Here is a 14860-nt window from a genome sequence, read left to right on the forward strand (position 1 = left end):
TTGCTAGGTTCCTTTTAAAACCCTCACTAATTGCTAGGATTGGGTTTCTACTGAAGCTCCGTGCTGCAGTAGTGGAGGGCTTGAATGTTGTTTTCACAAAAGGACTTCTAAAACCACAGGCTGCATGTCTGCAACAGTGAGTATTTATATTCTGTGCACAAATCAGATTATGCGTACACACACCATCCCCACTAGTCTTCGAGCAGATGAATCCCACCAGGCCAAGGTACCTTTCCGGATGCCAGAGCTTTCGGGTCGGGTACCCGGCTTTCCGCTGAGGTGCTCCGCATCCTATGGTGGAGAACTGGTTTACTGTGTCAAAATGCATCTGCGTTAGAGAAGTCATTTTCTCTGTGAACGCAAGCAAAGGCATGCTAACACGAAGTAGAATTCTAGAGAAAACCTTGCAGCTTTCATGCCCGAGCAAACGGCAGGCGGATCAGGGGAAAGCCAGGCTGCTAGGCAATACTAAGCATGCAACGCTGCCAGCAGACCTCCCCTGCGCCCTTCCCTACTGCAAGCTGCATCAAGTGAATTAGCACCAGATGGACAAGATAACAGCTCGGAAGGGACTATCAGAGGGATCCTTGCGGATTTCAATTACCTGCACTGCTCCCTAAGAGTAAATCCTGCCTACAACTATTACTGGTAACGTCCAAAAGAGCCCATCCTTCAAATACAGGACGGCTCCTTAAGGCAAAGATTCAAAAGCTGATCTAACCAGAGACAATCGGTGGTGAGGGCGATGCAGGAGGGGTAACGAGCCATTAGTGGTGTGCGCAGCAGGCGAACAGCAGACCCAGGGCTGCCAGCACCCCAAACTCTCATTCCTGGCAGAAGTCTCCACACCCTCAGATCCTTCACCTCGCAACGCTACCGAGGCTTCAGACCGTTTTCAAGTGCTTTCTCCCCACCCTGCAAAAATAAGGCCCAGATCTCAAGAGGGAGATGAAGATGCAGGATGATCTCAGAGAAAAGGAGAAAGGCAGGCACAGACGGGAGGGAACATCAAAAGGCAGACAGGCTAAAATTAGAGACAAGACTCCTGAATGAGGAGGACCAAGGCGAGAGCAGAGCACCGAGCAGAACCTCCATCAGATGAGGCTCCCAGGAAGGGGGAGGGACAGACAGAAGGGAGAAGAAATATTATGGTGGGTGAAGCAGGGGAAGCTAGCAGACAGAACAGACTGCAGAATTAAATCCAGCATTTTAAGACTACAACCTGTAGCTGTCTAAGGAAGGAGCACTACTCAGCACACCGGGGAAAAGCCACCAAGTCGACTTCTCGTCTGACCTCCTCTCCCATGATGAGGGCTAACTGCAAGGCCACAGAACAAGTTTAACACCCTGGTACCAGTGCTGATCACAGGAGAAGGCAACTTAATTTGCCACCATCACCCATGACAGAGCAGCTCTGAACAATGCAGGACACCTCAGATCCCAGTCCAAAAGCCAGAAGCCTTCTGGGCTGCTGGCAAAATGGGGAGCAACAAATAGATCTGAGACCAGGACACCGGCATCACACAGTACCCCAACGTGTGCCAAGAGACAGGAAGGAAACGAGAGACAATACAGCGGTCATCGGTTATCCCAATCTTCAAAACTAGCGTATTCTCACATCCTTTCAGAGTTGGTAGGGCAAGAAACTGCATGAGTTGAAATAAAAGGGTCAATGTTCAAGGAGAACAGGCTTCAAACCTGGCTAGTGTATTCAACTCTTGAACTGCTCAGAAAGGGAATGTTTTACACACAAAATTACCCCAGCTTGCTCATTACAGACCCACGATCTAGTTCAGATAAATGTATCCGCCTGTGCTGAACTGAAAGATGAAACCAAGGAGACAGCTAGCTATGGGAAGCAGCCAAACACTGTAACTAGAGCACCAGCTCACCCAGTGGTATTTCAACAACCACAGCACAGCCACCAGCAGGATGTTTGTTTCTCCCCCCGCACACACACCCCCTTCCCCGCATCTACCTATATCTCTTCCCAGCATCGGCATGGCTAATCTCATCCATCTCTCTAAAGGTATAACTATAGCAGTGCTTTATAAATAGGCTTACATCTTCAGTCCATCCAAGACCTGACGCAACAGCAGAACGACAGTCGGTGCAGCGAGCGGCGTGTGTTGTTACGACAACACTGACATTTCACAATCTGCAACAGCTATCATCCTCCATAACGTGGAAAACACCAGACCGAAAGTGTAAAGTCTACGCAGAAGATCACTGCTTTTCACAGGATAGGGTCAGTGCCGCAGCCAGCAGGATATCAGAGCGGTTACCTTCTCCCTGGAGGAGGCAGCTATCAAGAGACCATTCCCAGCGGAGAACTTCTTGGAACTTTATCTCAGCTCCTCCCGGACCTAACCAGCCTGCAGAAAACCCAGCTACTTACTAGTAATTTGGAGCTCCTGGCACAACTTGTTTACACAGAGCAGGTCATAGGATAGGCTGGAAGGTGTAAGCAGGATATAGTTTTTATGGCTCTGAACTCCTGCCCAGATAAGCCGATAACGCTCAGGGGGAGGGGAGCACTTTCATGTGTGCTTTATTTAAAATGAAGATGCACCATGAACTGCAGTTAAGCATTTTCTACTTAATAATGAAGTTTCCATTCACCTGATTTCCCTTTAAAGCTCTTTATTTTTTTTTAGGAGTTCCTAATTACACACACTTTCATTTCATATCAGGGTATTCAGAGCAGCACAGCACTTTCAAAACCTCGCTTTCTGCCTCTTGCTGCACAGGCTGCCAAGCCTTCAGGGACAGGCTGCCTCTGGCTTGGGGTGGATTTCTAGAAGGGAACATCTTCTTTCTCTGCCATGTCTGTGATACAATTTAGCAGCTTTATGCTGCTCTAAAAGTAAATTATTTTAGACCTTTTCTACACCGCAAAGCTGTCAGTCTCCAAAAAAAATAAAAATTACAGAGCCATCTTCCTTCAGTGTTTGCTTCCCCTCCCTCCCCCAATTACCCACAGCCATTTCACCACCCCACCAGAACACCCCCCGGACGCTGATGCCTACACTCAAACGGGGACCCCCTGAACACTCTCTCTGAGCAAATCCAATACAACACAAGAGGAAAAGAGATGTTTTCTCCCTGTTCAAATGCGTGAAAAGCATCAGCTCGCAGACAGCTGAGACAAAGCTTCTTTCCCACATACTGAAAAGTTTTCTACGCTTTCCATTTTCAAAATCTGTAAATTTGGTTGCTAAAGAAGGAACAGGCATGCATTTTAGTCACACAGGAACCCAACACCAGCATGAACACACTTGCACCTAACAGCAGAATTAATATTTCAGTGTTTCCAAAAAATATCAGATGTTGCAACCTTTGATTTACTAATACAAACGCAATATGCAATCAATAGCTTGCTCCTGCTGCTGCAATCATTTACAGTGGAAGATTTATTTTTAAAATACACATCGGATAACTTTGGTTTTCTTCAAGACAGGGAAGAAAAGCTGCCTACGGATTTTTAGAGGATAAATAATTCAATGCATGAATGCCAAGGGCAGTACTGCACACATCCATATGGCAGGGACAATGCAGACAGTAATATATGCTTCACATCACCACCCTGACAGTGCCTTCAACCCTGACCTAGAAAAAAAGCATCACTTTCTTCTGGCTACAACAGCTAATTCACTCTCTGCCATTGCTACCCCGCATCACTACGGACTACTACACACTTTTTGTTTACTTTGGGGCAGCATCTCCCAATGCCTCGGCCTTTGCAGACTGCAGCGTCAGCCTCTGCTCACAACAGCTACACTGCCACGAGTGGAACAACTTATTCACACGATGAAATCAAAAAATGTCAGGAAATTAAAGTTAACCATGAGAGAGACAGGTTTCAGAAGTCCTCTTCAGTAGCTCACGCCTTCTCACCACCAGAACTGAAAGGGGTAGGAAAACCCAGGACAGTTTCTCACACGTGAGGTCTGGCAAGACCCCGGTGGTGCCCCAAGGAGAGCAGGTGGGGGGTCCCGCTGAGAGCTGCCACCCATCGTCTGCATGGGTGCTGCTGAGCTCCAGGGCTCCCACACCACGCTCCACGGGCGCAGGACCACGGAGGGAAAAGTCAGCTTGCCAGGGAAGCCTCCCCTCCTCTCCTCCACCACCCTCACAGCCAGCAAGCCTGCAGTTGTGCTCGTTTCACACTCCCAAAATTAACTGCACAGACGCCACCCTGCCCCACTGTCCTATTTTGGTGGGGATCTGGTAATTTCTCTACATTCTACAGTTTGGGGAAAACATGAAAGAATCAAGAGGAAGAATTTTGGAGCCCAAAATATCCGATATAATTAACTGCACCTTCTAACAGGATTATTTCCTTTCCTGACCCCAATTACTCCTTCAGTTTATTAAAAAGAACTCATATACTCAGAAATGTTAACACCCTAAAGAGTCACATAAACAGAAAAAAGTCTGAGGGCACCATTATAAACAGAGTTAATGGAACTCAGTGATTGGAAATGGATCTTGAAAGCTGTCAGATCAAAGCAAGATCTTTCTCGTGTAAGGACTGCATTAGCCTTGGAGCCACAGAGCTAATACCATCTATAAAAATATTTTGCTCAAATAAGTTAAGAACAGCAGCGTTTCATCTGTCAAAAGGTGCGAGGCTTTTATGGGATTAGCCATTCCACATACAGCATAAAAATTAGAACAGATTTTTAAAAGCCCTCAGCTCAACTGACAGAGACTACACAGACCAACGTGTGCGCCTGCTTTCTTCACACACACTACATGCTGAACAGATTTCTCACTGCTATTAGCATTTAAGCTTCTTTTTATTTTTTTATACACTTGTAAAGGATTACAAATTGGCATCACCTGTAACTAGCCACAGATGAAGCCAGCACCACCACCCAGACTCAGACAAATTAAGATTTTTAAATACCCAACAGCTGCACGAGAACATACACCAGAACACATCAGTTCTCACATGGGAAAGCCTGAAAATTCCAGGTACAGGCCGATACACTCAAAAAGAGCCTCCAGACCATGGGCCCTGACAGCTTCCTCCCCCCACCCCAGCAGGACAGCAGAGACAGCATTTTGCCTGAGCATCCTCTACCCAGGCACAAACCCATACTGCTTAGAACGCTTGTGATTTCAAATAATTGACTACACAAGTTTTCCTTTAACATTGAGGCAAGTATTTTTTAATGACCGTGCATCAGCGGCATACAAATTACATAACACTTGGCTGAGTATCCCAGCGCTCTGCACCCTCAGAAAAAGCAGCTCCGTGCCGCTCATCTCTTGCAGGAAGAAGAAAATATTTAAAAGCTGCATACAAATCATTCCTGTAAAGTGTCGTGCAGACTGTTTTAAATTAGATGGGGTAAAAATATATGCAAGGTTATCACGAAACACTAAAATCTTCGCTATGGAGACACCAGTTTCTTTCCACAGCCTTTTACAACTGAAATCCATGCAATTCTCCCTGGTGATGGAGGTAGCAGACAAGCCACCTTTACTAGAGCCTCATCAAGGAAATACGATTAGAACAACCACCACCAAGCAAATATTTCCAAGTATTATTTGCTTCCCTGTACCGAAAAGTAGTACCTGCCACTACTTGCTGTGTATCTACCACCATTTAATCTTAATACCAAGGAAGAATTTCAATCCATAAGGCAGACTGTAGAGCCTGAAATTCAGGTACTCAGCAGGGAGGGAGGAAGAGGGGCTAACCTCATAGGAAAGCCGTCACTCCATAATTTTACAAAATGTAATTAACCAGCTCCGGTTCTGTGCGTTTCCTTCCCTCAGAGAAGGATTTCTTCACCAGGTAATTAGACTGTCCCAGTTAAGACCTGAGTCGCCACCAAACATATTTCCCCCAAAACAAAGCCACATGCACACTTAGAGAAAATTCAAGCACTATTTAAAAAAAAAAAAAAAATATTGCTGTTTCCTCACAGTAAAGCTCTTCCTAGTTTTTGCCTTAGTCACTGCTTGGGCCTCAAACTAACCAAAACCAATACACGGCTGTAGGAGCCCCCCCAAATCCTGGGTTTATTCCTGTACTTGAGACACTTCATTATTACAGAGTTTTGCTGCCTTTTAATGTATAGAAAAGCAGGAGGTAAAAAAAAAAATCCTAGTACTTCAAACACATGTCCAAAAGCCACAACATAAAGACAAAGAGTACAGATTAAACGCTGTAAAGATATACTTGTCAGGAACCTTCCTTTGAAGTATCTGCAGGAAACACTGTCATCACACAGCCATGTTACAATTACACAGTTAAAATAATCACCACCAGTTGTAAGTAGTCCATCTGGTTTACTGAAAAGGGAACACTGCTGGTACAGTATTGATTAACATGACTAGTCTTCACTGACCCTAAAGAAATACATTTGTCTGCTCTACTGAACAGCAGAAAAGCGCTGCACGACACCACGACACACTCCGCTTTGTTTAGAAGCATTTTTGGGGACTCAGTCAATTAAAACATAAGTAGAAAATAAAATAATCTTAACAGGTTGCCAAGCACACACGAAGGAAGAAATGAAGCCCAGTGCTTTGCTAGAGGGTTTTTTGGTTTTGTTTTTTGAGTTTTCTTCCCCCATCCAAAACCAACATTCACATTGGACAATCAGTATATTTAAGTCTGAGAAAATGCTATTACAACATCACAGAAACAAAAAGCAGCACATAAAAAAAAATCAATTCACCCTGAGCCACATTTTTATGAAATGGAGATGCAGACGAGTTCATTTTTAAAAGCAGAAGCAGAACTGAACAGCAAAACCCAACTGTGAAACAGTAAACGTAACATCTCCAGTTTCCAGCCTGTCAAAGCAGCTAACACTCACATGACCAGGGCGCCTGTAATCACTATTTAGAACAGAAATAAGCCAAGAAAGAGCTGAGGACTGATCGAGTTGGAGGGCATGAATCAAAGGGCTCATATGCTCTCCGAATTCCAGCGTGTTGCTCACTGTACGGGCAACTCAGCCTGCTGCAAATTTCACAAACCAAACCCTCACCACTTACTCAGACAAGTCTGGGGGTGATGCAAGTCTCGGCTCGCCTAACAATCCAGGTTCACAGCAAACTCCACCAAAGCCCAGACCGCCCTTTTCAAGGGAGGACGCAGACAAGATGTGCCCCGGCAAGTTTCATACCCTCCTGCGCTACCTCCTTTAGGACTGCCAAGTTCTCCTAGAACCAAAGAGACCCGGAGCATCTCCGCATAAAAAAAGCTGAGCTCCACAAACCCCAGACACACCTAACCAGGAGCAGACGCCAGGACGGACACGGTAGCGCAGGCAAGGCTCTGCTTTGGGGACAGACACAGACCGCCTCTCAGAGCGAGATCTTGCACCGAAGACAGAGCGTTTCCCACTGAAAGAAAACAGGTCACACAGCTTCAGGGCGACGTTTCACAGGTGTAAAGAAACAAGGTGCCCAGGAGTTCCCCTGCCCAGACAGGGAGTCAATGTAGGTCTCGCTCCACAGCACGTTTTAAACCCTTCTAACGCACGTCCATTGAAAAGTGCTCCGATACACACCTTTAGCCTGCCAGTAAATCCATTCTGTAAAAACACCAACTTCTTGTTTTTAAGTTAATCAAGTTAAATATTTAGCTCCTGGTAGAGCACACACAAAAGCACCTATCAATGCCGTCAGAAAACATGAAAGAGTTAACCTCCTTTTCCCTCTCCATGACTCCATGGAGTGCTTTTTCTCCTCAGAAAAAGGAAATAAATGGCGTGATTATATAAAAATGTTCCATTTCATGAACAAACCAGAAAAAAGGAAGAATACATTTAACTCCGAGTTCCAAATTTATACAGATTTTAGGAAAGCACACAGCCCCTACACAGCATTACATTCACAAGATGATTTCAGCTGAATATCTTTGCCTACACCAGGCAGCAGAAAAAAAAAAAAATCTATACCAAATTTCAGAAGCCATCTCAGGAGGGAATTTTGCTTCAAGAGCTGCCTGGAATGTGTTTGCTGCCTATAGGGCCATGTCCCCAGCGGTAAGAGAGGACTTTGTGTACAAAACTAGGAGGGAGGAGGAACCCTTTCCTGCAACTGGATATCAAAACAGATCTCCAAGCTTAGAGTAGAGGCCAATCCCTCCACACACCGACTCTCGTGCCTCAATGAACAGGCCGGTTTTCAATCTGCACGCACACCCCCCTCGCAGGACAGCTGCTCTCTCTGGGAAAGGGCAGAGGGCATCAAGGGCTCAGCTCATCCCGGCTCCCTTCGAGGCGAGGGGTGGGGGAGAGCGGCGATTTGCCTTTCTAAACATGCAATCAATCTACCGGACCGGGGGAGGTTAATTCTGGACTGCAGAAGTGCAGCTGTTTTGGGTTGGGATTTTTTTTTTTTGCCTTCACCCCTCCTCTTTCCTAAGGGGCAAAGGTGTCGAGCAGCCCCTCCCCGACACACAAAGGCTTTTCCGAGGAGAAAAATACCAAGCAATTTAAAGATTAAACTAGAAAATAAATAAATAAACGCGGATCAGCCAGGCTGGCTGGCGGCAGCTCGGTTCAGCTCCATCCTCTGCGCACACACACGCAGGGCTAACGCCTACCCGGGGATGATGAAATGGGAAACGGAAATTACCATTTCAGACAACTTTTGGTATTGTTCCTCCCAGCACAGCGCTCACCCCAGAATGCGGGCTCCCCTCCCGCCTCCCCCAACGCACCTCTGCACGCTGTCGTGTCCCCCCAAAAAAACTGGGTGAACGGGTGAGGCGAGGGGGGGGTACATGACCCAGACTGCGGGCCCCTGTTCTTCCCCCTCCACAGCGCACCCCACAAGCCTCCGCACCCCTAAATATTTACCAGCCCCAGCGCTCTCCGCAGCTCCCCCACCTCTCCACCCCCCCGCTAAACCCTCCTTACCCCAGCCGCCCCCTCCCTTCCCCTGCCCCTCACCGGGCCCTCTTCTCACCCAGCGACCCCCCCCGCGGGTCTCCTCTGTCCCCTCACAACCCTTTCTCTCTCCAAACAGCCCTTAACCCTCACCCCCCCCCCCAAAACCGTACATCCTCGGTACGTCGCTTTCTCCCCTCAACCCGACCCCGTACTGCCCTCTCCCACCGCCCCCCTCCCCGCCATTCCCACTGGCCCCTCTGCCCTCACCCCCCCGCCTCCCCTCCACGCCCCCCAGGCCAAGCTCCCCCCGCCCAGGCCCCGCTCCACCCCCCCACCTCAACTCCGCCGCCTCTTACCGGCGCTCCGGGCTCAGCGGGCCGAGGGCAGCCTCGCGGGGGAGCGAGGCCTGCGGCTCCGCCGGCCCCGCCGCATAGAGGAGGCGGCGGGGGGGGGAAGGGGGTGCTGCGGCGGCGGCGCTGGGGGGCGGCGGCGCGGGACTAGCGGAGGGGGCGCGGGCAGTGGCGGCGGCGCCTCCCGGCCGCGCGCTCCATGGCCCCGCCGCGCTCGGCCTCGGCTCGCAGCGCTGCCGCCCGCCCGCCCGATCGGCCACCGCTGAGACGCTGCCGCTCATTGGCCCGCCGCGTCGGCGCGCCCTATTGGCGGAACGGCGGCCCAGCGCCGGCGTGACGTCAGCACGTTGACCGCAGGAAGGGAGGGGCGGGGGGGGAGTGAAACGCGGCGGCGCCCCCACACACACACGGCGCGCGGGGGATGACGGGAGCGAGGAGGCGGGGCCGAGGGGGGCGGCCGCTATTGGCTGACGTGACCCGGCGGCGCGGCGGCTCATTGGTGGGTTCGCCAGAGGTCAAGAGCGTGGCGGCGCTTCCGGGGTGGGGCCTGCGCGTACAGCGCCGAGCACCGGGGCGGGCCCCGCGGTGGGGGTTGGCCTCGCTCCCCCGGTCCCGGGCTGTACGTGGTGAGGCGCCGCCCCGCCGCCGGGAGCGGGACGCAGCTCCCCCCGTGTCCTGCCCCCCCTCACGCACACTCCCTGCCCCGGTAGAGCCCTTGGCAGGTCGCATCGCCGGTGCCACCCCTTCCCCCTTAGGTGCGTTTCCCCACCGGTTACTCAAACCCGTCTCTCCCTGCCCCGGGGCTCTCCCGACCCCTGAGGGGTGGCCCCCGCCGTTTGTGCGAAACACCGCGAATGGGGACTCCCCGTTTTGACGCGATCAAGGGGTGGGTGACCGGTACCTTGACTCGGTATTTGCGCACCGAAAATCAACGGCGGGGTAACGTGCTGACCCGTGAAACACCGTCGGCGGGTGCTGGATGCACGTTTGCTCCCGGGGCAGTGGGATGCGAGGGCCAGGGTGGGCGCCAGGGGACGGTGACACGTTACCGGGCTGCTCACTTTGAGACGCCGGGCGTTAACCCGGTGTTGTGCTCCCGCTGTCGCCTGCTGCACGGCCACAGCGTCTGAACGGAAATCCTTTCGTGGTTTGGGGCTGAACTCCTTCATGGCATCCTCATTAGAAGTCCTTGATGCCAAATATTTGCTTTCGCTTTCACAAGAGGCTGCGTTAATGAGAAACTCCTCTTGGAAGCTCTTTACTTAAACCCCTGTTGCTGTGTCAGTGGGACAGAGAAGGGATGGCGCAGGTGAGGTTCTGGGCTGGCCCACGAGTGCCCCAGTGGGAGCGGAGGGCGCGGGGCTGCGCAGCCCTTGTGCTGTCCCCAGGGAAGGCCGCCGAGCATCGCTTCTCCGTCAGGCCCAGGCGAGCTCCGCTGCACGGCGAGGGCACGTCAAAACAGGCTGCGCTCCCTCCCAGCCCCGGGACGGGTCACTTGCTCCTCGCCAGCCTGTGTCATCATGCCTTTTTTTTTTTTTTTTCCTCTCATCCTTTCAAGTGCTGATATCACAATACCAAGACGCTTTTGTGCTGGTTTTATTTACAGGGTCGCTTCTAGACAACCAACCTCTTGGCTCTCCAAACGAGGATGTTTTTTCTTGCTAGGTGAGCCTCCTGCCTTTGTCCCACTGGCTTGTGGAAGCGGCAGAAGCGGGCATGCTTGGCTGCCATGAGCAGCCACGTGAGACTCCGTTCCTGTACTTGAGGCGACACTGCTGGTGTCTGCCCTCCTGTCCGGCTGCGGCTGTGCCCCAAGCCCCAGCGAGGCTGTGGGATCTCCTCCTGACAGTCACTGTGTTCCCGCCTGCCACATTTGTGCTCTCCAGCACTAAGGTAACTCCAAAAGTATGGGTAGATCTTGTTACTCACAGCTGCTCATGCCTGAGCTCAGCCCAACACTTCTGCAGAACAGGAATGCTTGTTGTGTACCTTTACTTCCTACCACACATCTAGTGCCAGAGCCCATCATGTCGTCAGGGTACACCGAATGCTGAGGTCTCCCCTGGGGAACAACCGTGTTTACGGAGCAGATCTTCACAGCAAGTACAAAATGGGGAACAGTGCGCAGCTCCCCGCCCAGACCGGGCGGCCGAGGTGTCCTGGTGTGGGTGGCAGCCGCCTGCACAGCTGCGTCACTGTGTTTTGTTTTGGTTGCTGAGGATGGGGAACCCTCGAGGCAGCAGCTCTACCAGTGACCTCATCAGTAATTGTTCTGTTTTTTTAACCCCCCACTTCCAGGAGTGTGACCCATAACTGTAATTGCTTTTTTGGCATTCACAGTTCCACTTGGAGTCGCACATTTGGCAGCCTTAAGGATTGTTCCCAAGTGCTGAGGATGCCAGTAGTCCCCCAGGAAGAAAAATCTCTTTGCTGGGCTCAGTAGTGATGAAGGAGTGGCTCAGGAGCACGTGTCCGACTTCACTGTTAAATAACAGCATGAGAGAGATTTATTCTGAGCCTGTTAAGCTGGTCCTGTGTTCTACTTAGGCTTAGTCTTTTTATCTCCTCCATCTTCCTCCTCCATAAGACCTACTAAACCAGTCAAAAGAAAGGTTGTTGGGTTTTTTTGTCCTCCCTTCCATTAAGCTCCTTGTCATACTCCACTGAAAACACCACAAATAAGTGTTTGCCTCTCTGGTGCCTCTGAGTGAGTAGACGAGGGGGGAAATATGTTTTGTAATTTCCTAAATATAGTTGGCTGTAACTGCTTCCTTGACGGACTTGAATGTCATCCAGGTCAAAGATACAGTGCTGGGGAGGAAGTTAAATCCTTTCTGTGTCATCCTGACCTTTTTCTGTTTGAACACAACAGCATGGACTAACAGCTTGTTTCAGGGAGGGACGTTAAAAGTACGAACGAAAGCTATCAGCGGCGGGGGGGGAATGATTTCAGTTGGGGGCTGTTCTGCTGGTTTTCTAGGTGAGACTTCTGTGTTGAGGATGTTTAACCTGCCTGGTTTTGTTACCCTGGGATGGCTTCTGCTCCTTGCAACTTAATTGCAACACCTAAGAGAAAAAAACAGAAAAACAAATGATAGTTGATTGTTGAGCACCTTTATCCTTCACTAAAGGTTCTGAGCTCTCAGATCTTAAAATAAAATATACACTCTGATGCTGAGGAGGAAAGAGAACATTGCGTGAGGGCAGATAAATTAGGCCGCTTGGGGAATGTGCTTTCAGGCCTATTTCTGTCTGTCACAGCGAGCTAAAAGGACACTGACTTTGGGGAAGGAGGTCTGTGACCCTTTGGTCCTTGCTCTGTTCCTCTTTTCCTGCCTAACTCTGGAGGTGGGATCTGCATCAGCCGCTCCCCTGCTTTCACAAGCTACGGGTGAGCATCCTCACCTCCACTTCGGCTGAGCTCCCTTGGAGCTCTACAGCAACTGCCTCGTGATGGAAGGAACCGTGATGTCAGCAGTAAGGGCAAAAATACCTGGTCTGTGTTAATGTGGGTGCAGTTCTCTGCTGATTCAGCTCCTATCAGGGTGGAAAGATGGGAATCTATTTTTAATAGATTAGGTAATGTGTGATTTATGACTTAGTACAGTCACACATCAGGGTAAATAAACCCTGTATGACCAGTGGAGTGCCAACATTAGAGGCCAAAAGAATAAAACTTGAGAAGAACTTTGATTAGAAGAACCTTTACTTTAAGCTTGGCTCATGTTTTAATTAATGTCATCTATTAACATTTTGAAGAGAGATGGTTTTGGCAAACAAGCAGCCATTTAGAAAGGCAGCCATTTGGAAAGCCAGCAAGGAGTACAGCCGATGCTCTTGGTACTGCAGCAGAAACCTCCCTAACTCTGCACATAATCTCATTTTCCTTAAATAAAGCTACTTTCAAGCCATCCTTGTTTGTTTTTTGTTAAAGGACAGCTCCAACTTAAAACAAGCCCTTCTGGCTGTGATGCCATTAAGAAATAAGAGACGAGGCTTTCTCCCAAGGTGGTTGCTCACAGCTCTGAGATGTGATTAAATAATAAGGCTAAACAAATGCAACAGCTCACTCATACCAAAATCAGCCTTTTTCTGAACGTTTAACTCGATGCAGCCCACTGTGCAATCAGCTGAGGTGCAGCGTCAGCCCAGTGAAGCACCAGGACCACACACTGGGGCCGAGGACAGGCACAACCAGCGAGCCAGGAGCTGATTTAGCTCCCGTGCTACACCGTGCCCTTGGCCTCCACAGGCAGCAATATTTTTGGACCCCTCAAAGCTTTGAGCTGCTCCTGTGGATAGTGAGTCTATTTACACGGCTCCTACACAAACAGCAAGTCTGTGGAGCTTTAGGCCTGCTGCATCCCTAGAGGATGCTGCTTTCCCAGGGCAGTGCTCCCCCGCTGCTGGGTAAACGCCTCATATTGATGTTCTAGGCGTGAACTCGTGACAGGCCTGTTCTAATTACTGTTTTTATGATTCCTAATGACAGGCTTTAGGTTTCTAGTCTGCTTATGGATTTCAGGGGTGTGGAGTGACAGTTGCTCGCTTGGAGCTTACTGACCTCCTCCAGTCTGCAGGGTTTGGAGATGACTTCAGCCACCTCCCGCACACAGATGGATTCCTGGGCTTCTCCCGAGCTGTGCAGCTTCAGCAACTCTCCGGGGAGCGCGCTCCCAGGGAGCAATCTGCTCAGTTGTGGCCTTTGAGTCAGAAACAAGCAATTTCCCTCCTCCCGCTCTACCCCTGCGAGCTAGGCTGAGAGGTGCCCGTGTCACTCTGTCAGAGCATTGCTCCTTGCCTGTGTTTACTTTGCTTTTCCAGCAATTCGTAAGCCGAGACTGGCAGGCGGTTCAGTCGCTGCTGCTGTATGGCTGATTCCCTGTGATCCCCTGCCTATAGCCATCTGTCACCTACCTATCTTAAACTCTCTGGTTGTAGAGGTGACTCAAAGAGAAGAGTTTGTAGCCCAACACTGCGTCCCAGTTATGCCTTAAGCCTGTCAGCTGCCTCGCTGTGGGGCTGGGGGGTGCCCTCCTGGCCCCTAGGGAAGAGCAGTTTAAGTGCCACATTCCAGCTGGGAAGTGGGGCTGGCAACAGCAGCAGGAAGCACTGGGACTTGCAGGGATCCCAAGCTGTTCCTGGAGGAATAGGTGTGATGGTTTTGGACTGGCTCATATAAAAAGACTATCTGCTGAGCAGATCTCTTCCCTGGTGAGGAGTTTCACTGTGCTCGAGGGACAGACATACGGTCGTTTAAGCTCGTCCTTTGTTCCTGAGCCTAAGGCTTTCCTGGATTCTTGGCCTTGCTCTGCTGAAGGGGAGCATCTATCCCTTGACCTTGACTTGTCATCTGCAAAGAAGTCGTCTAAAAAAACCCATCTGGTATGTGACAGAGATGCACACTGCTGAAGGGTGCTGGAACGCTCTGGGGCCTCCTCGCCAGCGCCGAGCTGCGCGGTTTTGTCCTGCCACAGAGGAGTCCTGGCTTATGCTGCCGGGTGGGTGACAGCAACGGTTCATCTTTTAAATACAAGTCTGAATTTACCTTCTAGCAGCTTCAGCTCTACACTTAATCCTTTGATTCATTATTGATGGGAAGCCTGTGGATGGCGCGGTGGCCACCTGACTCCAGGTATCGGT

At 50.3% G+C, this 14860-nt stretch overlaps 1 protein-coding gene across 3 annotated transcripts in view; it reads right to left on the bottom strand.

The window, feature by feature from the left end:
- ANKRD11 (ankyrin repeat domain containing 11) overlaps nucleotides 1–9447 on the bottom strand; it is a 154445-nt gene extending 144998 nt beyond the window's left edge. For 2 of the 3 annotated variants that reach the window (XM_074913436.1, XM_074913435.1), the window contains exon 1: nucleotides 9224–9447. The gene's annotated coding sequence lies outside the window, so the exon portion shown is untranslated. Of the gene's footprint in view, nucleotides 1–2285; nucleotides 2304–9223 lie in introns of those variants that run through there. The other variant, XM_074913437.1, reaches the window with a different exon arrangement.
- Between the last annotated feature and the right edge of the window lie 5413 nt (nucleotides 9448–14860).

This window comes from Athene noctua, chromosome 9, assembly GCF_965140245.1.
Source record: "Athene noctua chromosome 9, bAthNoc1.hap1.1, whole genome shotgun sequence".
Classification (NCBI taxonomy): domain Eukaryota; kingdom Metazoa; phylum Chordata; class Aves; order Strigiformes; family Strigidae; genus Athene; species Athene noctua.